We start from the raw sequence: 23,954 nt of genomic DNA on the forward strand, positions 1-23,954 counted from the left end.
AGATGGGCGTAGACTCGGAGGAATCGGGGTGGTAGTGAAGAATGGTATCTAGTGTGGTGGAAGGGCCTCGGCCATATAACAGGAAAAATGGTGAAAAGCCCGTAGTCGCCTGTGCAGCAGTATTGTAGGCGTATGTCACAAAAGACAGAATGAGGTTGTCACGGGTCCCGTCAATTCGAGAGGCGATCACCGGGTTGATTCCAAGGGCCGAAGTAGCGGCCCCGCGAACCGCACCACGAAAGCGTGAACAATTTAGAAGGGGTCCTATTTGGCGCGCCAGCGGACGCCGGCTGTGGCCCAAAGAACAAGTCAGAGCCGAGAGTTGATAAACAAAACAAAATTATATTCTCAGTTATGGCAGATCAAAACGATACACAAGTATGCATACTCGACAATAGTTGAATACAATACGTCACCAATCAAACAATGTACTACACAGTACAATCAGCCACACTCGAAACAACGGACACAGACAACAATATGCAGTATAATGCAGTCGCATGCATCGAACAACCAAGACACTTAAAGACTAAAGAGTTAGAAAACTTATTCAGTCCAAAGTTCTTGGAACAAAAGTTTGAATGATACTCTTCCGAGAATCACTCACTCAAAGTCCAGCGTTATTGTCGCTCCGCTGCCCCCGAAGTTTCTCTTCCAGGAAACCTCGCGTCTTCAATTGGCCGCCCTAGAAGCTTCAAACTTCGCCGGAAACACGTCGGCTTCCCACACGCAGCTGTTGCCACGCGTCTTCGCTCGATAGCGGTAGACACACACTCTTGCCTGTAGCTCGAGTCTTCATTCCTCAGGTGGAAATCCTCTTCTTCTCCTCCTTTGTCACGGAAGACAAAAGGCTTCGCCCACAAGGCGGAACACCCTACGCTTTCTGGCGCATACTTTCTTCTTCTCCTGCTTCGTCACTATGGGCAAAACCTTCGCTGACAGACGCGGCGGGATACCCTACGCACTCTGGCGCTAACTTATTTCTTCTGCTGATCTCCCATCTCTGCTGCTCGGTTAAATACCTTCTGTGCGAGATTCCAGAAAATTCTCATAATTTCGTCAGCGCGATGCGCAGCGAAGGCTGGGGGAAAGGGCGAGACGGTACGAGGGCCGAACCTACGCTTCCGAGGGGAGAAGGACGCGCGCCCAGGGAGTCTTTGGATGCTTGTTTTCTCTCTTTTTTTATAGTTGACCTCTCGGCGCTTCGTCGCGAGAATTTGGCGGCGCGCCCGTTTTTGAGCGTTTGTTTCTTGACAGAGGTCCCAGACGGAGTGGTCCGAGGCAACATACTTTGATATCATATCCCCTAGGGTTCGGTTGAATCTTTCCGTCAATCCATTCGTTTGCGGATGGTAGGCGGTGGTAGTCCGGTGAATGATACGGCATTCGGCAAGGAGTGCATTGACGACTTCAGAGAGGAATACACGTCCTCTGTCGCTGAGAAGGTCACGCGGTGCGCCGTGACCGAGAACGAAGTGCCGCAGAAGAAAAGAAGATACGTCACGTGCCGTGGCAGCAGGCAAAGCGGCTGTTTCTGCGTATCGCGTCAAATAGTCGACAGCGACAACAATCCAACGGTTTCTGGAAGCCGTGAATAGAAGCGGCCCGTACAGATCACTCCCAATGTGGTCAAAAGGCTTAGCTAGGCAAGGGATTTGCTGGATCGGACCAGAGGTATGATGAGGCAGAGCTTTCCGTCGTTGGCACTGCGGGCACGACAATGTACTTGCGCAAAAAGGTGTACATGCCTCGCCAATAAAACCGGGAGGAAAGCCGAGCGTATGTTTTGAAGATGCCTGCATGTGCGCACTGAAAGTCAGCGTGGAAAGCTGAACATATTGCAGCACGAAAATGGCGAGGTATGACATGTAACCACTTTCGGCCGTCAGACTTGTAGTTCCTGCGATAAAGGAGGCCATCGCGGACCTCAAAGTGAGCCGCTTGACGGGGCAACGTTCGAGAAGATGGAGAAGTCGACGGATCTGAAAGGAATCGCAGAAGAGAGCTGATCCAGTCATCCTTGCGTTGCTCAAACGCCATGTCACAGTTTTCTGGGAACGCAACCATTTCGTCCATGGCAGATAAACATGCAGAGCTTTCGGAGGATATAGGTGAGCGTGATAGAGCATCGGCATCAGTGTGACGACAGCCAGACCTGTAGACAACACGCATGTCGAGCTCTTGCCACCACAAATCCCAGCGAGCTAAACGGCCGGAGGGGTATTTCAACGTGGATAACCCACAAAGCGCATGGTGATCGGTGACTTCGTCGAAAGGGCGACCATATAGGTACGGTCTAAATTTACCTTGAGCCCATATAATTGCAAGACACTCCTTCTCTGTTACAGAATAGTTCTTCTCCGCTTTGGTGAGAGTACGGCTTGCGTATGCGACTACGTACTTCTGAAATCCCGATTTGCGCTGAGCGAGCATGGCGCCGAGTCCAACACCGCTGGCATCGGTGTGTATCTCCGTGGGGCCAGTCGGGTCGAAATGACGCAAGATTGGCGGCGAGGTTAACAGGCGGTGCCACTTTTCGAAAGCGTCGTCACAGGTGGGTGACCAAGCGTAACTTTTCGAGTCACTACGAAGAATTAAGTCAATGGGACGGTGATCATAGCGAAATTCTGAATAAAGCGGCGGAAATACGAGCAGAGGCCAAGAATCTGCGCAGATCCTTCAGAGAAGCAGGTTTTGGGAACTCTGCAACTGCCCGAAGCTTGGCGGTGTCAGGAAGAATACCCTCTTTAGATACAACATGACCAAGGATGGTGAGCTGACTTGCGCCGAAGCAGCATTTCTTCAGGTTGAGCTGAAGGCCGGCGTCAGTTAGGCACTGCAGCACTTCATCTAGCCTGCGGAGAGGCGTTGGAAAATACGGTGAAAATATAATCACGTCATCCAAGTAGCATAGGCATGTTTTCTACTTCAGGCCACGCAAAAGATTGTCCATCATCCGCTCGAACGTTACGGGTGCGTTGCAAAGACCAAAAGGCATGACACAGAATTCATAAAGGCCATCAGGTGTGACAAAGGCTGCCTTGGGCTGATCTTCAGGTGGCAGAGGCACTTGCCAGTAGCCACTCCGTAAGCCAATAGAAGAGAAGAACTCCACACCTTGGATGCAGTCAAGGGCATCGTCGATTCTCGGTAACGGGTAAACGTTCTTTTGAGTTATTTTGTTAAGACGACGGTAGTCAACACAGAAGCGAATGGACCCGTCCTTCTTCTTAACGAGAACGACTGGAGATGCCCAGGGGCTGTTCGAAGGCTGGATGACGCCACGCTTGAGCATGTCAGCTACTTGGTCATCGATAACCTGGCACTCGGCTGCGGACACGCGATAGGGTCTTTGGCGCATTGGCGTATTGGTACCCGTGTTGATGCGGTGACACACGGCTGAGGTGCGGCCGAGGGGAGTATGCTGGCAGTCGAAGGAATAACGGAACTTGTTCAGCAGTCGTAGAAGCTGAGCACGTTGCGAAACGGTCAACTTGTCGGCGATGGAGCTGCTCAGTACGTCCGGCCTAGTAGTCTGCGGCGAAGAGGCACAGGTCACTCCGGCGACTTCGTGTTCGGCGGAAGGACCAGCCGGCATGTCGATAATTGCAGAAGGGTCGAGACTGTAAACACACCCGACGCACTCACCCCGAAGAAGTGTTAGAGGATATGACAACAGGTTCAGGATGAACAGTCTACTGACGCCGTCATGAAGTTCTAGAAGGGCATAAGGTAGCGGCGAACACTTGCGACAAACGAAAAGAGCAGATGGCGTGAAAAGAGCATTAGACTCGCCGAGAGAGTTGCAGGACACCATGGTAAGGGCAAAAGAGTGCGGCGGTATGATGACGTCTTCAGCAACAAATAGTTTGTCCCCGGTTTCATGAGCATCATATAATGGAGCGTCGTCAAACACTTCAAATGCCACCTCAGCGCGAGAGCAGTCGATGACGGCCTTATTAGCGGAGAGAAACCCCAGCCCAAAATGAGGTCAAGGGAGCAGGAATCCAACACTAGCAATTCAACGACATAAATGAGGCCATCAATCGCGATGCGAGCAGTACAGGCAGCGGCTGATGTGACGTGATGTGCGCTGGCTGTACGAAGTGATATGCGTGCTAGTGGCGTCATAACTTTTTTGAGCAAGCGGCAGAGTCTAGCACTTATCACTGAAACTGCGGCACCAGTGTCGACAAGAGCTAGTGCAGCGACGCCGTCCACATGTACGTCCAGAACATTCGTTGGTGAAGTGAAAGGCCTTGGTGTTTTCGCTGGCGACGCAGTTCCTGCCTCTGGAACTGCGGCAATTTGTTTTCCCGCTCCGGTGATGAAGGACGACGACGCATCGGCGATAGTGAGCGGCGTCGAGGTGATGGCGAGCGGCGGTTAACAGGAGGGCGGTGGTCGGTGTACGATGACGTCTGGTCGGGGGGCTGAGAGCCTGTGAACGAAGGGCGCGGTGGCACATAAAGGGCAGGTTCGAAGGTCTGGTCGTAGCTCTGGCGGTAGACAGGGACGCGCCGACGGTAGTATCGCGCTATGTGGCCAGGTAACCCACAGGCAAAGCATATTGGGCGATTGTCGAGTGTACGCCATTGTCCACTACTCTGGATGGACCTTGGCTGAGCGAACCGAGGAGTCGGTCGGAGCGGCACGGCTGAGGGAAGTGAAGTAAAAGTCTGAAGAGGTGGTCGAGCCGCCACTTCAGCATAGCTTAGAGGTGCATTTACATCGGCACAGGCAACAGGGCTCGGCAATGGTGAAGTGTCACGGGCAGATGACAGAGCCGCGCAAACTTGCTTCTGGATGACCTGGCGAATGTTTGCTGGCAGAGGTGACGGTGGTCGAGCCGCCACTTCAGCATAGCTTAGAGGTGCATTTACATCGGCACAGGCAACAGGGCTCGGCAATGGTGAAGTGTCACGGGCAGATGACAGAGCTGCGCAAACTTGCTTCTGGATGACCTGGCGAATGTTTGCTGGCAGAGGTGACGGTGGTTGGCCGGCTGTTGATAGCAGCAATAGCTGACGAGCGACCTCAGCACGAACAAACTCCTTGATCTGCGATAGCAGCGACTGAAGGTCAGATGTGGTGGTCAGGCTTGAGAGGGTGTCATCCGGGACGGCAGGGCGTCGCGTGAAAAGACGCTGTCGTCGCAGCTCGTCGAAACTTTGACACAACTCGATGACCTCAGAGACAGTGACAAGGTTCTTGGAGAGCAGCATTTGAAAAGCGTCGTCGGAAATGCCTTTCATGATATGTCGCACCTTGTCAGTTTCCGCCATCGACGGGTCGACACGCCGGCAGAGGTCGAGGTTGTCCTCTATGTAGCTGGTGAATGTATCACCAGTTTGTTGGGACCGGCCTCATAGGCGTTGTTCTGCGCGAAGTTTGCGCACACCAGGGCGTCCGAAAACATCTGCGGTGCAGGTTTTGAAGGTGGTCCAAGTGGGGATATCCGCCTCATGGTTTCTGTACCACAGCTTGGCAACATCCGTTAAATAAAACACGGCGGTCCAAGCTTTGTGGGATCGTCCCATTTGTTAGTAGCGCCGGCTCGTTCATAAGATTCCAGCCAATCCTTAACGTCTTTCTCGTCGGTGCCGCTGAAGATGTCGGGTTCTCGCAAGAGCTGGGCACCGGGGCAGCTCCTGCGTGGCGAAGCCGGTGGGGGTGTGAAGACAGCGTCGTCAGGCATGACGGACGGCAGCTTTCGGCTACGCAGTTCCAGGACTGGGGAAGACCGCAGCACTCTCCACCAAAATATAATGTAAATGCAAGGTCGAAAGCGGTATCAGCGCCGGTACAGAAGCAGCAAGAGCTAGCCGGATGTACGGGCAGCGTCGCAGCAGCAACCAGGCAGTCTTAGCTCGTGCCTCGCGCCAACGTGTCGATGTCACTGCAGTAGTGGGCATTCCTCTTCACTTCAATATATATGTTTTTTAACGTAAGAAAAAAATAATCGAGAAAAAGACTCCGATGCGCGGAATCGAACGTAGGACCTCTGAGTCGTGACTGCAAGGCGTTAACAACTGAGCCACTGTGGAGCACCTCCTTCAACTTTCAAGCGGCAAGCTATTTATATCTACCCCTTACCACTGTTGACGGGCACCTCGGGGGAACTATTCTGTTTTCAGCATTATCAGCCAGATGGTTCAATGACCGCGCGTCACCACACTGTCACGACGCGGTGGCGCGCGCTATCATCAGCCACGCGTACTTTGGCTCGCAGAGAGGAGGGGAGTGGACGCTCTCTCGCGCACCCTTATCTTGCGTTGGGAAGGCGTTACGTCTTGGCTGGCGTTGGGCTTTCACTGGAACGATTCTGCGGTAGTTACCGGGCACACAATGGCCACTGCAATCGTTGCACAGCCTCTGTTTGCGGAAAGGGCGCGCCTTTCAGACCCAGCAATGTATGAACTGGGACGCTTATTCTCGTTCATCTGTACCAGTGAGTAGGTTTCGTGCGTCACGTGTGCATGAGAAACGCAAGGCACGTATCGTTCTGCATGCAATTCTGTGGGTGACTTTCCAATTGTTGCTATCGCAATCATTGCTTCATCTCTGTGGCAAAGCTGTGACTTCTTCAACCCCTCCGATTTCCGGCATAATTTACGACTGTCTGCTACACTCTAAACATAATCTCATCGAATCGTCCACTTCTTGTCTTATTTCTTTCACGCATATGTGGTTTTCCATAGGTATGTGTAGAATAAAGCCACGCCTAAAGCTTCACTGTACAGCAGTCATAAATGTCAAGCGATAATCGCTTCGTTATACACTCTGAAAGTGATGACCGGCCTTTTCAGTGTCATAGGTAGTGTCTCGAAGATAAACTTGACGACTGGGCTAACAACACAGGTCGGCTAGGACGGATAACGGGCAGTGTGATAAACGCCCATTTATTCCTTTAGAGGTTTTATACCCCCGACCCACCACACAACCGCTGCTGCTGTCTGGTCCGTTCCGGCGTGCTGACGTGAATTTCTGTCGTCTATATGCCCAGTTGTTGTGTTCGCGAAATCGCTATTATTTAGGATTCAAATGATAAGTTGAAACAATCGAATCGACTATCGAACACCTACTCTGCTACTAGCCATCCTTGGAAAACGGAAGCTTTTACCTTATTATTATCTTACACCATAAATGTAACCGGAAAGCCTTTGGGTATGAGCACGATCTTCGGACCGTGCTATTACGCGTGGCATTAGCAATGAAAAAAAAACTGGCAGATCCCCCGTCACGTACCTGGGAATCGACGTTATGCGAGGCATGCGAAGGGAAGGTGACCCTGTTGCAATTTTTTTATTGAGCGGCACGTCATGAAATGTCGCTAAATATATGTAAAAATGTTGCACGCACAGACATATGTTTAAAAGTTGCCGATGTTTATATAACTATTTGTTTGCACTTGCGCAACGATGTCAACTGGAACATGCGTGTTAGCAACACCAGAAGCTGATATGAAGCGCTGATGCTCGCGAGGGTGGTAGCTCTGGACACTGCTACATAAATCAACTTCAGCGCATGGCAACCTGTTTCTTCCTGTGTGTGGTTGTTCTTTTGGTGCAATGTTGAGTAGTTAACCAACTAACCACAATTATGTTAACTCGACGTGACGGCTGTATCAAAAGAGTACATGTGCAATGCTTATGAAATCGGGTAGGCAGCTTTGCAACTACTATTGACGTTTGACGAAGATTATCGTCTATTTGAAAAGTAGTTCAGAGACTTGGCATAGGTCTGTGGTAAAATGCTCCATTGCCATGCAGAATGCTTGGGTTTGATTCCAGCTGGGACCCGAAAATTTATTCTTTGCATTCGTTGGGTTGACGCTACTGATGTCGGGTATTTCGGAACGCTCACTCGTTAAAATTCCCCATGTGTGCTCGGGTCGTTTCTGCAAAGATACTAAGTGTCAATCCCTTGTGGCACATACCCGCATACCAGAAGCACATAACCACCTGTCGGTATGTGCCACTGTTGAACGGGACGTGTTTGACGACGTACGCGACGGGATTGTGACATTATTCATGTCTTGACCAGCGCGTCATATTTGTCAAACCATCTTACCCTTCCATGCTAATTTTGGTTCACGCCCAATTAAGAGGGTGACCACGAGAGCAGCCAAACATAAGTGGATAGATAGATAGATAGATAGATACGTTCAAAGTCGCCGAATTTCTCTAAAAATTCTTCGCATTTAGAAACTTATCGTTGTAACTTCCGAAGGATACCACATTGATCTATATATTACCAGGCCCCGGAAACCAATCGCTAGTTTCGCTATCAAGAAACATGCATGCTCTCAGTGGTTGCCGGGCATCCTAAAATCCGGTTTATCGGAGTGATGTTGATTTGAATGACCGCATTTATTGGCTTTCAAAAGTTCTTACAAATTAAAAAATTATACCTCTGTAAAGAACATTTTTTTTGCTTATATTGTAGTGAGCAATTCACAAGGCAATGAACAGTGGTACGATCTCTGATTGCGAAGCGCAATTGTGTGCCCGAGCTGTAGACGCTGGACTGCTCGAGTATTTTTGTCCGTACCGGCTGTCTGCCTACTACCTGGCGTCGCTATTAAACTACCTTTCAATATGTCTGTTCTTATTACTTATTTTATAAGTTTTAAGTCAGGCGAAGTGCGCGAAGTGATTGCCTTGCGTTCGTAGCGCTTGTTTCCGCTCCATCCTTCCCCATAGTTTAGAGATATTATAAGTTGCCTTAACAAAGACAGGTCAACTTGCCATGACATTTTTTCCAGCGACGTTCTTTCTCCAAAAAACTTCTGATCGTTTCAAGCTTCTCCGTGCCTCTGAAATTGTCTCGTTTGGTACTCAAGTTCTGTAAGAAAGCTATGCGTGCCGTCTAAACAAACGGGATGAGTCCAATAGAGCGTGTCCTACTCGCGATTGTTGAAAATTGTCGCATTTGTTCGGATATTCTAGGTTCATCGCTTTGCTAATTAAGCCCGCATGTCATTTGTAAGTTAAAGCACCTTTTATAGATTACCACATCCACAATACGTGCATGTCTGTTTTTAATACAAAACATGCAATGACAAAATTATTTTTTGTTTGCGCCAATGGAATTTCATCTTACTAAGAAATCAGTCACCCAACAATCGCCTCTTCAAAAAATACCAACAAAATTTAATAAAAAATATTTATAAAATTTTACGAATGGCCGCATCACCTAAGTGGCCAGCGGACCTGAAGGAAGGAACGAGCACATTTCGCTGCATGCGAAGTGGAAAAGAAGGGCTTTCGCGGCAACACTCATCTCCTAGATATTTTGCCCTTTCCCTCTATTTCGGGACGTCACTAGTGACGTCATTTAAGAAATGTTTTGTTCGTCATTTGTTTTAGTGGTAAAAGCGCCACTACCGCTGCTGAGAGCGAATACATGGGAAGCAGAAAGTTTTCGCTCCCTGATATAACATCTGACCTAAAGCTGTTTCCACGCTGACAGTGGTGACAGTTGCGTCATTCGGCGAAAAACATTTGACCCATAGTGGCCTTCATTTCGACGTGTGAAGAATTTTCAGAGTGTTGCGTTTCCATGGTGCATAGTAGGCACGAAATTTCAGCATTGGTAAATCTTCCGATTTCTTTTTTTCAAATGTGTCTCCTCCTAAAGCTCAACGCATCATGCATAGCCTTTTTCAGTATTACGTGCGCAAAGCAAAAGGTGGCAACTTCTAGCCGCTTCGTGATTTCACAGGTGAAATAGTTGCCATGGCGCAATGAACACGTTTTAAACTGCCTTTGGAAACATAGTAATTTAATTCTAGCACATTTTATTGATAATTATGGAAGTGAATCTGAAAAAGAACCATATGATTTGGCATAGTTACAGTTTCGAAACATGTCGTATGCTCAGAATACAAGTTCTGAAGCGTCCCCCTGATTATAACTTATGCGAATCTATGCATTTGCAGTTAACTGAGACAGCAATCCTCTGAAGTGGCTCTTCCGAGCTTCATAACCTCGTGACTGTGCACACTGGAGTCATTGATTGATTTGTGGGGTTTAACGTCCCAAAACCACCATATGATTATGAGAGACGCCGTAGTGGAGGGCTCCGGAAATTTAGACCACCAGGGGTTTTTTAACATGCACACAAATCCGAGCACACGGGCCTACAGCATTTCCGCCTCCATCGGAAATGCAGCCGCCGCAGCTGGGAAATGAACCCACGACCTGCAGGTCAGCAGCCGAGTACCTTAGCCACTAGACCACCGCAGCGGGGCCAAACTGGAGTCAGAACAACATTTAATACAAATATTCGCCACATGTTTTGACAGCAAGTTGTCAGCTTTGCAAGCCGATTGCTGGTAAAGTCAGTTTTCCACAGAATAGCTTTGCAACGTTGAGATCATTGCTGCAGGTTTTCTGCATTGGTATTATTTATCAATTCACTGATATTTCAGAATAATATCCATCCGAGAACAATTTAAACAAAACTAGTATTGAAAGGCGTCAAGCATGAAAATAGATTGCTTAAAGAAGAAAAAGCGTAAGATAGAAAGAAAAATAAATTGAACAGTCCGGCAGATCCCACATACTTTTGGCCTCGGCATTTCGCGAAGCATGCGGAGGCAAGGTCACCGTGTCGTAATATTCTAAATCTGCAACATGCTATAAAGTAACGCTAAATACATGAAGAAATGTGGCCCGCGCAGACATACGTTGAACACTTGCAGATGTTTATATAACCAGTTCTTTGCTTTTGCGCAATAATCTTCTTAGGAACGTATCACTGACACCAGAAGCGATAAACTGATATGAAGAGTTGGGGCTCGCGAAGATGACAGCCGTTGAGACCGCTACTTAAATCAACTTCTGCACATGACACCTAAAACAATTGACGTTAAACGAACGTGATTGCTGTGTCCTAGTGGTACATATGAATTGTTTTTACAATTGGATAGCGAACACTGCAACTACTATTGATACTTCAAGAACATTAAGGTCTATTTGAAAAACAGTTCTGAGATCTGGCATGGCTCTGTGGTAAAATGCTTGATTGCCACGCATAATGCAGGATTTGGATTCCTGCTGGAACGTGACATTTATTCTTTGCATTTATAGGGTAGACGCTGTCAATATAAAGTTTTTCTTAACGTTCATGCGTTAGAATCACCAATTTTTCTTCTCCCTGTTCCTGGATAAATACGGAGTTTCAATCACCTGGGGTACATACGTGGATACCAGCGGCACATGCCCGCCTACGGGTATGTGCCAACGTCTGGCGGGAAGTGTTTGACGACATGCGAGATCGGATTGTGATAAAATTGATGTCTTCACCAGCACGTCATATAGTTAATACTACTTGACCTCCTATACTAATTTTGGTTCACGACAAGCTAAGGGCATGATGACGAGAGCTCTCGCACGTAAGAATATGGATAGATAGATACGTGGATAGACGCGGATAGGGCCTGGAATATACGCAAAGAAATGCTTTGCATTTAAAAGGCTTTCATACCCAGGTTTGAGCACTTCGCGCAAACACTGGTTATATATATACATATATACACTTTTCTGAACCACACCGCACGTAGCCATAGGGTAAAATAAAACAGGTGGGAGAAAAAATTTCAATTGCACATGTCACACACTCTTGGAATTTCGCTGTGTTACACTGGAATTATGCGTTTCTCACTTTCTCATGAAAGTGTTACTCCTATTGGCTGTTGTTTACTAAAGGTGTAGCTTTTCTCCTCTTATTACCTAAGAAAAAAAGAGAAGTGCACTGTTATTGCATAGGTATTGTGACACAGAGGTGCCACGACATGACGAAATAAACTTTGTGGAATAATTGTGATTTTCTTTCAGCGTTGAAAATACAGGTGTGTACGTAATATTGAGCTGCATTTTATACTAGGTGAGCTTCAAGGTAACGCCATGTATCCATGGGAATGTCATGTAGTCAGGCCCACATAGGACAGAAAAAAAAGATATGGTGCGCTACACGCTAACGCTAAGGGAAAGCCGAAGTACACCCCCAGCACACAATTCTTCACTTAGCAAAGTCGTCACTGGTATTGGACCTGTCAGACTGAAAAGCGTTTTACCCACGGCGCTGACGGTAACGTCCTGCAGCATCGGCACAATGTACAGCCTGCTCTTTGCTGGACACGTTGGGTGGTGGATGATGAACTTCAGTGTATCACGAAATAGCGAAGCAGTGGCACGGCTGTCGATGTTAGCGCACAGCTGAGCACAAAACGAGAGCACGGCACAACCGCCCTTACTGAACCACCTCGCGTACAACTTCACCAAATAGCCCGACATCTCCGAGACGGGGCTGAACACTTCGGCGACGTATCCGCATGCGCACGCATAGTGCCCCTTAAGGGCTAGGCAGGTGAGCGTCCACGTCAGGGAAGCATATGCAGTAGCAGCCACGTCACTGGAAGGGCCTTCGTGAGTACGAGGTGGACGTTGTCTCGGTAGCTCGAGCCGATTGGGTTCGTACGTGAGGCGTAGATTGACTGTCTCTAGTTGACTAAATCGCCCATCAAAGAGAGGCTCTTCTTGCTCCAGTTGTTGAATTTCTGGGACGTGTGTTATGTCTCGATTACTGTCTACAATGGTTTGTGTGGGGGAAAATATATCGCGGTGAAAACGACACCCGTGACTTCTCCTTGGCTTTTCTTTTCCTCCAATGCAGAAGCCAAGAACAGCTTCTGATAGTTCACACCTGCCTGCATAATTTGACACCGCTTGCAATTCAGACGGCGCAGACTGCACGGCATTGTGGCTGGTCGGTTTAGTTTCCGCACCAGACGACGTACCTGGTCCCATAGTAGTCGCTGACGGAACACGGGAAATGTATGGTTGAAACAGATTCCACTACTGCCTTAAGTGAAACCAGGCGTCACTGTAACAGAAGAAAATGCAGCAGCACCACAGCCAGACAACGTTCCACTCTGACAAACTGCTCCGAAGGTGACTGGTACCCTGGTATCGTGTGCTGCAGACTGTTAACGTCGGCTTCCACGTGCTCCGCTGTGAGGTGACCGTTATCTTTCTTCCGTCGCAGCACACGAAGGACAAAACGGGACAGCAGAGGCGGTTTATCTGGTGTTGTTGAAAGGCGCCAGCTTTTGCTGCCCTAAGTTGTCGTTCGCCGCGATAGTGGGAGTACTGCATGGCAAACACATTCGCTCTTGGCCTACTTGCTCCTGCTTTGGCCGGACTCTCTACAGAGATTATCACTCCCAAATCGATGAAACGAATTATGTTCACCCGCAAACTCATGTTAGGATCAAGAGCTAAGTTTCAGCCCCACGGTGGCGGTCTAATGGCTAAGGCACTCGGCTGCTTACCCGAAGATCGTGGGACCGAATCACGGCTGCGGTGGCTGCATTTTTCATGGAGGCTAAAATGTTGTAGGCCCGTGTGCTCAGATTTGGGTGCACGTTAAAAAAACCCAGGTAATTGAAATTTCCGGACCACTTCACCACGCCGTCTCTCGTAATCATGCGGTGGTTTTGGCGCGTTAAACTCCCCATATCAATCAATCAAGAGCTAAGTTCCAAGTGCGTCTGCGGGGCTACTGAAACCAGTGTCCACTGGCTGAAAGGTGAGAACAATATCACTCAGTTTTCTCTTCTCGGCGAGAGACGCCAATGACCGCGGAGTGTCAAGTATATCTTCCGCAGCGTTGTATGATAAGTCGCAGCTTACAGAGTCTCGGATATGCGGAGACTTTCACTCGGATTGGCCGCTGAAGTGGGACACAAAAGCTTCTTTCGCAGCCTGCCCTGTGCCGTGTGGGGTATTCAAGGACACCACTTTATCTTAAGCTAAACACCCTAAGTTGGCACGCTCATCTAAATTGTCTTGGAAACCACTTGAACTTTATCGGCGGGCCAGAAAATCGATCAACTTCCACGACACAGCAGGCTCCGTTGCTGTTGGTCATTGTCTTACACGCGTCTGCGTTATTTTCGCGCTAGAGATAGATATTTATAGAGACTGCGTAAGCTTGACGCCTATTGGATGCCTGATATTGCCGTAGAAGGCGAGGAATGTGACTAAAGCTTCCGCGAAGCACATCAACACCTATCCGATTAAAACAGGCATATTCCCTTGAGGATTACCAAAACGGCATCAATGGTGGGCTTCCGCTGAGCCAGCACGATGCACAGTCCACTCTTTTTTGAACACGTAGGCTGGTACATTTACGGCTGATGGCAAACGTACCCTAATGTGCCACGAAAAGTCTGAGAGGCAGAACGGTTTCTGAGTTGGCGAACAGCTGAGCCCAAAACAGAAACGTGGCCCAACTACGTTAGATACGCATCAAACGTAAAACTTAACCTAAAAGACTTAAAATATTTCGGGAGCAACTACAGAGTTAACCCGAAAAGGGCGTGTTACTTTCACAAGGGACGAACCACGTGCAGAATTTGCACGCGGCACGGCTGAAAAGGCGCTTTCTTCCTTTGTGATGAGAAAAACTCAATATTTTTGCGTAACTGTATAAATGCATGCGTCATGGGCAAATTGTCGATTTTGAGTTATCTTTCCCGCGCCGTAAACAGAGCAACCAGTCAAACGAATAAAGGGTTTTGGATGATGAGCCTATGCAGTTGGGTGCGGGGGGTGTAGGCAAGGGTATGTAAACCGGGAGCGTAACTTTCATAGAGGCCCATGTGTCCAGTAATTGGCGGCTCGTTGCGACCGTCACCACCTACGTAAAGAAGGGTCAGCTAACAGAAAACAAAAAAAATAAGAATTTAAATATCAGGTCACATCCGGAAGCGGTAGCAACGTCGTGCATTTCTGCTATATGTACACGGTGCGAAATTGAACTTCTGTCTTGCTTTACGGTCTTTTGAATGGCTTTTGTAAATACGGAATCAATTGCACCTTTATTGCTGGCTAGTTGCGTGCACGAGATCAAAGGAAGACCAACAAGAAAGATTTGTTAGCCGAATAGTGTACTTGCAATATATACCAAAAACTTTCCAGGTGGAGAAACTGTAATGCAACTGTTCACGAGCGCAATAACGATATAGTTCGAAAACTCACGTTGCCCGATCGTGAAAAACTACTGCACAGAGACCGCAGATTTGATAATATTACTCTAGGAACCTTGGCGCACAGCGCTTAGTCGCTTAGCGTGTCCCATTCACTAAGGAGATTTTAGAATAGCGCTCCGCGAGCCCTTGCGGCGTGGTCGCTGCCACTGCGCGTGTGTCGTAACGCGAGTCGACCTTCGCGTTCGCAGACCGCACGCAGAAAATCCGAAATTGCGTGCGGTGATGGCGGCCCGCCTGTGGCCCGCAAACGCTGGTTTCGAGGCTACGGTGTCGCTGCAATCGTGCGTTGCGATTCGCAGCACGGTAAACGCTATTCTAAAGCTCTTATGGCGCCCGCTTCGCCCGCAACGCCCCCAGCGCTTGCAAACGGCATTCTAAAACTCCCTACTATCACGAAAGATGAAAGCACATTGGCCGTACGCTAGCGAAGGCAGGCGGCGGTTACAGGAGCGGCTATCGACGCATTTTGTGAGTGATAGTTCAGCTTCAAAGTGTCACGCCTGTGAACAGCACATACAGAAGTAAATAAACTACAGAAGGTAGTTTATTTACAACGCAAAAGTGAGCAACCAGGCAATGCGTCAAACAAAACACAAGTCCTCATTGCAGATTGCATGATACGCCCCTCGTTTATAACACGCGACCAAAAAATGAGACATTAAACCAATTAGCCAAGTGTCAGATAAAGCGTTTAAGTCAACTTATAGTTGACCTTACTATATTTAAAATTACGAATATTTGAAAAAAAAAAACATTGTATAGAGTTTTTTGTTTTGGTTCTTTGGCCCCTCCTCGTGTACTCGCGCTTTAATTGTCGGGTGGCATTTGATGCCTGTGGCAGTACGTTTTCTACACTTTTCGTCCCAAGTTCCGCGACGGATATAATTTGACCAAGGTGTAAGCATGTATGCGTGCAGGCCCATCTGCGTGTGTTTATCCACGGACACGTTGACGCAGCAACCAGCAGCATTCATTTTCGGTATATGTGTAAGAGACAATAACGCCGTTATCTTATGCGCTTTTTCTATTCATTTCGCAAGTGAACCAAGCACGTCATCGCCTCATGATGGAATAAGAATTTCTAACACGTGTACGTGTTCAGAAGTGTGATTAGATTGGTGGCACTTCATCACCGCAAACTTTCGTTTGTCAAGAAACTGAAAACTCCCAGTTGCTTACGCTCACAAATATCGTGCAAGAATAATCATTGTTAATATGGAGCAAGATGTAATATCACGCAGAACACCATAGCTCTGCTGGAAGCCTGCTTCACGACTTTGAACTTCGCCAAATTTAGAAGAGCATCAGGAAAAACACGAGGGGAATCGGTAGAAACTGGAGTTCATTATCTTCTTACCCTAGGCATGCAGTGTTCTCCTCCTTTTTTGAAGGGGGGGAGGGCAAGTCTCACTGCAACCCTCCCTTCTTTGTTGGGAAAGTTCGAAGTGAAACACCTCCGTGGTGGTCAATAGTGGCTAAGATACTCGGCTGCTGACCCGCACGTCACGGAATCGAATTCCGGCTGTGGCGGCTGCATTTTTGACGGCGGCGAAAATGCTGTTTGCCCGTGTGTTCAGATTTCGGTGCACGTTCAAGAACCTCAGGTGGTCTAAATTTCCGAAGCCCTCCACTACAGCGTCTCTCATAACCATATGGTTGTTTTGGGACAATAAACACCAGATAATAATCAAGCAAAGTCCGAAACGAAAGAAGGTCCAGAACATGTTCAAGGAATAAACAAAGTAATGACGGGCTCTTCGTAGGAACCTGCCATTGGTCCTCAACTTTCAGGAGTTGAAGGGCCCCTAAACGGCTTCTGAAGGTACGAAGAGCTAGGCCCCGCCGCGGTAGCCTATAGTAGCTAAGGTACGAAGAACGAGCACGTTATTCGCTCGCCACCATTTCCCGCATTTGGGGCAGCATTCGTGACGCTTTTGTTTTTGCGCGTGACGTCAGGATTAAGTAGGCTCTCGGTTGTTAGATTTACGATTGATGCCTGTTGTGAATTGTCATCTACCCTGCTTTGCCAGGCAGTCACATGCCGGCTCTGTCATGTTTCGCGTGTCTATTGTGTGTGATAAGCTTAAAGGGGCCGTGAAAAGGTCTCTTTACATCGACTATGCGGCAACATCTGCGGCCACACGCGCTAACTATAACATCAACCCGAGTGGACCTGCAGAGACGCTTTGCCTAGCGAAGAATGCGGAACTTTACGGCATCTGCGAACGCACGCAAGAAGCGTTCATCGGCGCCTGCCACACGCAAAATGACCTCAGCGACAGAGTTCAAGTTAGCGCTTATTGCGTATGGCAAAGACGCTGATGGGTGTCCCAATTGCACGCACTCACACTCACAAATACCGAGGAGTTTTTCGTTCCTCGATAGGCAAAGCATTACATATGCTAACGTCACCTAGTTGGTGCATGTGGACGCCGGTTGTTTCGCATTGTCGTTTTAGAGCGAGCGTTTCACGACCCCTTTAATTCACTCTGCATTCTGCGTTCATGAGTGCGCCATTGGAGATAACAGTGTGTAGTCGAAAAAAAATTCGGCAGATCCCACGTACCTGAGAATCGACGTTATGCGAAGCATGTGGAGGGAAGGTGACCGTGTTACTTTTTTTATTGAAGGGCACGTCATGAAATGACGCTAAATACAAGTACAAATTTTGCACGCACAGACATATGTTGATGAGTTGCAGATGTTTATATAACAAGCTCTTTGCACTTGCGCAGCGATGCCAATTGGAGCATCGTATTAGCAACACCAGAAGCTGATATGAAGTGCTGATGCTCGCGAAGGTGCTGGCCCTGGACACTGCTACATAAATCAGCTTCCACGCATGGCACCTAAACAGAAATGTCGTTTATTTGACGTGACGGCTGTATCAAAGAAGTCAATATGTAATGTTTATAAAATTTGGTAGGTATCTCCGCAACCACTATGAACGTTTCACAAAGACTAGCGTCTATTTATAAAGTTGTTCCGAGACCTGGTGCAGCTTTGTGGTAGAATGCTTCATAGCCACGCAGAATGCTTTGGTTCAATTCCAAATGGAACCCTGACATTCATTCTGTGTTTTCGTTGGGTCGACGCTAGCTATGTCGCGTATTGGTTAACTCTCATGTGTTAAAATTGTCCATGTGTGTTCTCGTTGTTCCTGGGTAGATACTGTCAGTCACCTGTAGCACATACCCACATACTAGCGGCAAATAACCGCCCGTGGGTATGTGCCGCTGTCTGGCGGGAAGTGTTTGACGACGTATGTGATGGCGTTGTGGCATTATTCATGTCTTGACAAGCACGCCATAATCGTCAAATCATCTTACCTTCGCATGCTGATTCTGGTTCATACCAAGTAAACGGGGCGACCGCCAAAGCCCCCAAACGTGCGGCTAGATAGATAGATACGCTCAACGTCACCGAAGTTCGCTCAGAAATGATTCGCATAAAAAAACTCTTTAAAAAAACTTTAACAAGTAATTTTTTGTTAAGTTGCAAGCAGATTCGTGGGGCAGTGTCTTGCATTCCTCGTCTTCACAATATTTGAAGTCGCGCTGGCTCTGTGAAATATACGGTGTTTTGAGATAGCGTGTCGTCATTGGTGGCGCTGTGTGGGCAACCAATGGGGAAACGTTACGGCAACGTTTCTGCATGCGCTTCTCTATGACGCGGCGGCATTTCTGGAGCCAGAAAGAGGCATCAAAAGCGAGCAAATCTTACAGATGTGTGATGTTATGGGGAAAATACGCCTATCGCATTACCAGGGGAAAGGGCTCGGACGCACGCGTGACGCGAGCAGCGCAACCTAGGGTTCCTCGCTGCGCGCACCGCCCTCCACCACCTTGAAGGCTGCATTGATTGATCCATTGAGTTGTGGGATTTAACGTCCCAAAACCACTATTTGATTATGAGAGACGCCGTACTGGGGGGCTCCAGAAATTTTGACCACCTGGGGTTCTTTAACGTGCACCCAAATCTGAGTACACGGGTCTACAACATTTCCGCCTCCATCGGAAATGTAGCCGCCACAGCCGGGATTTGATCCCGCGACCTGCGGGTCAGCAGCCGAGTACCTTAGCCACTAGACCACCATGGCGGGGCACCTCGGAGGCTGCAGACAACCACATCGTCTGCTACAGAGTCCACCCCTACAATGCCTTCTCCGCAAGCCACGATGGCAAACCAACGAGTGTTGCACGGCTGCTTAAAGAGTTTGTTGTGTGAAAACGTTTGGTGCTCAAACAACATGGGATAAATACAGTTCTCGCATCGGGAGTGTGGGGCTCCTGGATTTGTAGTCTCTATTCTTCATTGTTAAAGCGAGATTAGCAGCTGGAGTTGCTCACAGCAGAAAAATACCGTCGACGCCAGCCGCGTTAAAACTTAGAAGTGTGGCAGCTTGGGCTAGTTGCTATGGCATGATGATAGTTATAGCGCGAGAACAAAACGACGACACAGAGGCTTCGTGTCCTTCTTGCCTCTGTGTCGTCGTCTTGTTCTCGCGCTATAACTATCGTCATGCCACGTTAACACCTTATATTAGCTTCTTTTTGGACTAGTCGGCAGTTGCGTATAAGGGTTAAAGATGTGAAACACTCGCCCCTAAGTCACGTGACCTTTCAATGTGTCTGTGTGTTGTGTACTTTCCACAAAATTGTAGAAAGAGTTTGCCATTTGACAGTTGGCTGAAAAAAATAAAAATACGCACTGTCATGAGAAATGAAAAAAGTCACAGCCTATCCACGGAGTGAAGGATGATAAGTGGGGTGAAGCGTTCGTTCGTGCTTCCCTTCGTCTGTTTGTTGTCACTTCCGTCCATGCGTTCGTCCGTCCATGCATCCATCCTTCTTTCCGTTCATCCGTACGTGCGGCCGTTCATGCGTCCATTCGTTCATGCATCCATACGTGCATCGTCCATCCGTACGTCTATTCCTGCGTCCATCCATCTGTCCGACCACCCAGCATATTCACGGAGCACAGCATAGCACGGATGGATGAACAAATGAACGCACAGACGCACGGACGGAAAAACAGACGGACAAACGCAGTGATGGCCAGACGCATGGACGAGTGCCAAGACGGGCGCATGCAGGCTCAGACAGATGCACGGACGGATGGATGGTTGGATGTACAGTCGCACGGGCGGACGGGTGGAGAGACGCGCGGACGAACGCAGGGACGAACGCACGCACAGACGGACGGACAGACGCACGGACGAATGTAGAGACGCGCGGACGAACTGACGGACGCTTCACTCCACCCATCATCATTCCCTCTGTGTATGTGCTGCGACACCATTTTATTGACATGCAATGCTGTGCGACTGGCTACTGCGATAAGCTTGATAACTAGGGTAGTTGGTAATTGATCATTTTACCGTGAGGTTAAGTAGCGCAGTTTTCCACATGGACAACAGTGGTAAGAAGAACAGTGAGTCTGGTGTCCTTCTTATCCCTCTTGTCCATGATCAAAACTGCGCTACTTAGCCTTACGGTAAAATCGCGACTACGACCGCGACGACTACGACGACACGGGACATACGACCCCCTGCCTAAGCGTATTTGTGGTGCTAAGTTTTTGGTGCTGAATACAGAGGTTTTTCAAACAAAGTGACACTCACAATTCTTTACATAGTACCTGCTGTAACATCAGTGCCTAAATATTTTTAATTTGTAGCATGTTGACAGGCCACCAGCACATATTTTATTTGGGTCCTTGGTACTTACGATGTTTTAAAAAAATCCCAAATGTGGCAAATTTATTCAATATTGCTCGTGTGAAAAGCCCTCAAAGTATCGATATACATGATTAAGTCATTATTTTAAAGTTAGAAAACTTCATTAGCTTGCCAGAAATGTCTTTTATCAAGTGCGTTCCAAAAACACTGTTTGAACAAAATTGTTGTTTGACACCTTTTACCTTACTTGACACCAAACAATAGGCTCTCATAAATATGGAGGAAAATTTCTGGGAACAAAAATGATTGACCAGGACGAACTTCGCACTTCGAGAAATATGTGGGTTTTATCAGCCATATTCGTGAAGGTCGGAAAAACGTTGGAAGATTTGGCATTGAATGACTCATTAGAGATAACATTAACAGATCATTCAAGAAATGTGCCAAATTTTTAAAAAATTAGAAAAAAGAGGCATTTGCATGACACATGCGGCGTTGCCTCCCTATGGCAGAAGGCATCTTCATATAGGTACAAACATTATAACAGCAGTAATTATATAAATTAACACAGTTATCTATATGCCAGTGGTAATAGCCGGTCGGGTTGAATGAGTGAATTGAACCCCTTCCTACAAATAGTTCATAGCCAGTCTAAAATTTAGGAAAAGCGGCCACAGGTAATCGCTGCAGAGCAATGCAGTCTGCTCAATTAGCTGGCGAAACCAAAACCGACGCAACAAACAGTGAATCTGCCATTCACTTCGGCAATGTCCTCCATGGAGACACTGTTTCTTTTGCATTGGGGGAGAAGATTAAGTTAGCGTCGATAATCGGGCACAAAGCAAAGTGTCTTAATTGACAGTCGATAACGGCTAGAGAAACAGTGTCATCACTGAGGGCGTTGTCGGAATGAATGGTAGATGTGCTGTCTGGTGCATTGGTTTTCATTTCGTCTAAGCTAATTTAGACAGGTTGTATCACTCCATGGTGATTATCAATGGCTGCTTTTCCCAAATTTCAGAGTGGCTATAGACTTTTTGTAGAAGGAACTTGAATTTGCCCATTTGACTCGACCAGCTACTATCACAAGTAAAAAATATAATTGTCTTAAATACTATAATTACTACCGCAAATATTGTTTTTGCCTATTTCAAGATTCCTTTTGTCACAAGAAAGGCAACGCCACAACTAGCACGCAAGTAACCCCTTTCTCTAATTTTTAAAGAATATTGGACACATTTCTTGAAACATACTGTTTTTCATACACATGCAGACAATGCGGGGTAAAAACAGACGGAGAACGAGCAAGAAGAAATAACGAGCTCATAAAGACACAGCCCCGTAGCCAGGAATGTTTTTCGGAAGGGGGGGGGGGCACATGTTGATGGCCATAGAAAATGACTTTCTTCATTACTTATGTTCAGTAGGACAGCCCACAAATGCGAATTAGGGGGAAGGGGGCAAACTCTTTGGGCAGCCCTCTGGCCACAGGCCTTCACTGAGCACACTTCCTTGTAATACAACAGATGTCACATAAGCAGAAGAAAAGTTGTCATTATTAACATATGTAAACGGAGGTCTGCACAAAAGAAAGTCTTTAACCCTAGTGAGCACATTCAGAGGAATGTTTCGCTGTGTTAGTAAAATATGTAGTGAGAAACCCCATCAAGATCTGTAGAAAAATATGGAAACAGTGCATCAATTTGAGAGCCTATGTGAAGTAACAAATGTATACAGTCAAAAAGGCTCGCACGTCTAGAGTCACATGAAAATATTTATGAAAGCCACACTCATGTTTGAAAATGACGTAACGAACTTCCAGCTAGAGGCCTTGCCTTGCAACAAGAAGGCTGCTACTCATCACAGATTAACCTTCTTAACTGTTATACAAGTCGGAAATGATGGGTCTGATCTTACTAGTTGAAAAGTGGCCTAAGCATGCGCTCTTAAAATCAAGGTATGATTGCTGACTTTTTATCCAAACTCCTTCATGGCACCGCCACTCATCCCACTGAAGTAATGTAAAATTACGAACGAAAATTTGGATGCCCTAGTGGTTGTTATCATGACTTTTTGTGTTCTAGCTGACTAATTTAGTATGCTGTCAAACACAGTAACAATGTGGCAGCGATGTTTACAATAATCTTGCAAGGTTGCCAGCACTAAATGTTTGCACTCACTACGGCTCGAGGTTGCTAGTGTAAAATTCAACATATAAATTACAACTGCGAGTCTTGAATGTCACATTTCAATGGCCATGTTTTTAATGTGCGATGTCGCAAGAAATTTTGAAACTGGATAATGATAACAAAGTAAACATCATGTGCATGGTACAGGTTTGTTTCACACTCACTAACGTGGAATACATTAACAATGAGTATTAAATCTTGACTGTAGTGCTATAGCCTCATGCAACAAAGATATGGGTGTGCTTAGCTTTATCACCTGTCACTGTTCCATGCTGCAGGACTGAACACTGAACCGTCCGGAATCGGCAGTGAAGGATGCATCGAACATGATGGCGCTTGATAATTTGCTGGTGGTGCAGTGACGAAAATTCCTGCAACATCAGGTCACCAAGGTGCTTGTGGCATAAACAATCATAGTAGTGCTGGCATGAGAGGTGATACCTGGCATATAAACAATAGAAGGAGCGCCTATAAGAGAATAAATAGTGTGACATTGCAATTGCTGTGTCATGACCTCGTGACATAAATAATGCGACATGCTTGTCTAACACGATGTCAAACCTTTTTCATCAGTCACGTGTGTGCATACCTGCGCACTACTGTAAGGGGGATGTGGGTATGACCCACATGTGATTCGCTGCCTATTTTAGCTCAGCAACAGCAAGAATGCACTTTGGAAATCTCTGAGTAAGCATTAAGGAGACAGTACAACAGTACTTCTGTTGCCAATAATAGCAGCTTCACAACAAGTGAAAAATTTAAATGAAAAGATACAGTAAATATCAGTTGCGGGTGCATTTGAACCTAAGAATTCCAGGTTGTGCACATAGCCACACTTGTGGTTATAAATGCTCCAGAAAAGACTAATCAGGCTTTGTATTGTAGCAATGTCGAGTGTGTTTGCAATGTTGGCTATTGTTGTTTAAAAAATGTAATAAACAATATATATGTGCTCATATATGACTCAACATCCTACAATGAAGCGCTGTTTTACCTGGCAGAAATTACGATATTAGCATATCAT

The 23,954-nt window shown here is 47.2% G+C and overlaps 1 protein-coding gene and 1 long non-coding RNA gene across 2 annotated transcripts in view; one reads left to right on the forward strand and one right to left on the reverse strand.

Annotated features, from left to right (window-relative positions):
- LOC142803983 (uncharacterized) overlaps positions 1-13,033 on the reverse strand; it is a 58,776-nt gene extending 45,743 nt beyond the window's left edge. The window contains exon 1 of the mRNA XM_075890390.1: positions 12,806-13,033. The gene's annotated coding sequence lies outside the window, so the exon portion shown is untranslated. The remainder of the gene's footprint in view (positions 1-12,805) is intronic.
- Positions 13,034-13,211: 178 nt separating this feature from the next.
- Positions 13,212-23,429, forward strand: LOC142803417 (uncharacterized). Its single transcript, XR_012894105.1, has 2 exons — positions 13,212-13,596; positions 23,209-23,429. It is a non-coding gene; the product is annotated as an uncharacterized LOC142803417 (long non-coding RNA).
- The last annotated feature ends 525 nt before the right edge of the window (positions 23,430-23,954 follow it).

Source organism: Rhipicephalus microplus, chromosome 3 (genome assembly GCF_043290135.1).
Source record: "Rhipicephalus microplus isolate Deutch F79 chromosome 3, USDA_Rmic, whole genome shotgun sequence".
Taxonomy (NCBI): domain Eukaryota; kingdom Metazoa; phylum Arthropoda; class Arachnida; order Ixodida; family Ixodidae; genus Rhipicephalus; species Rhipicephalus microplus.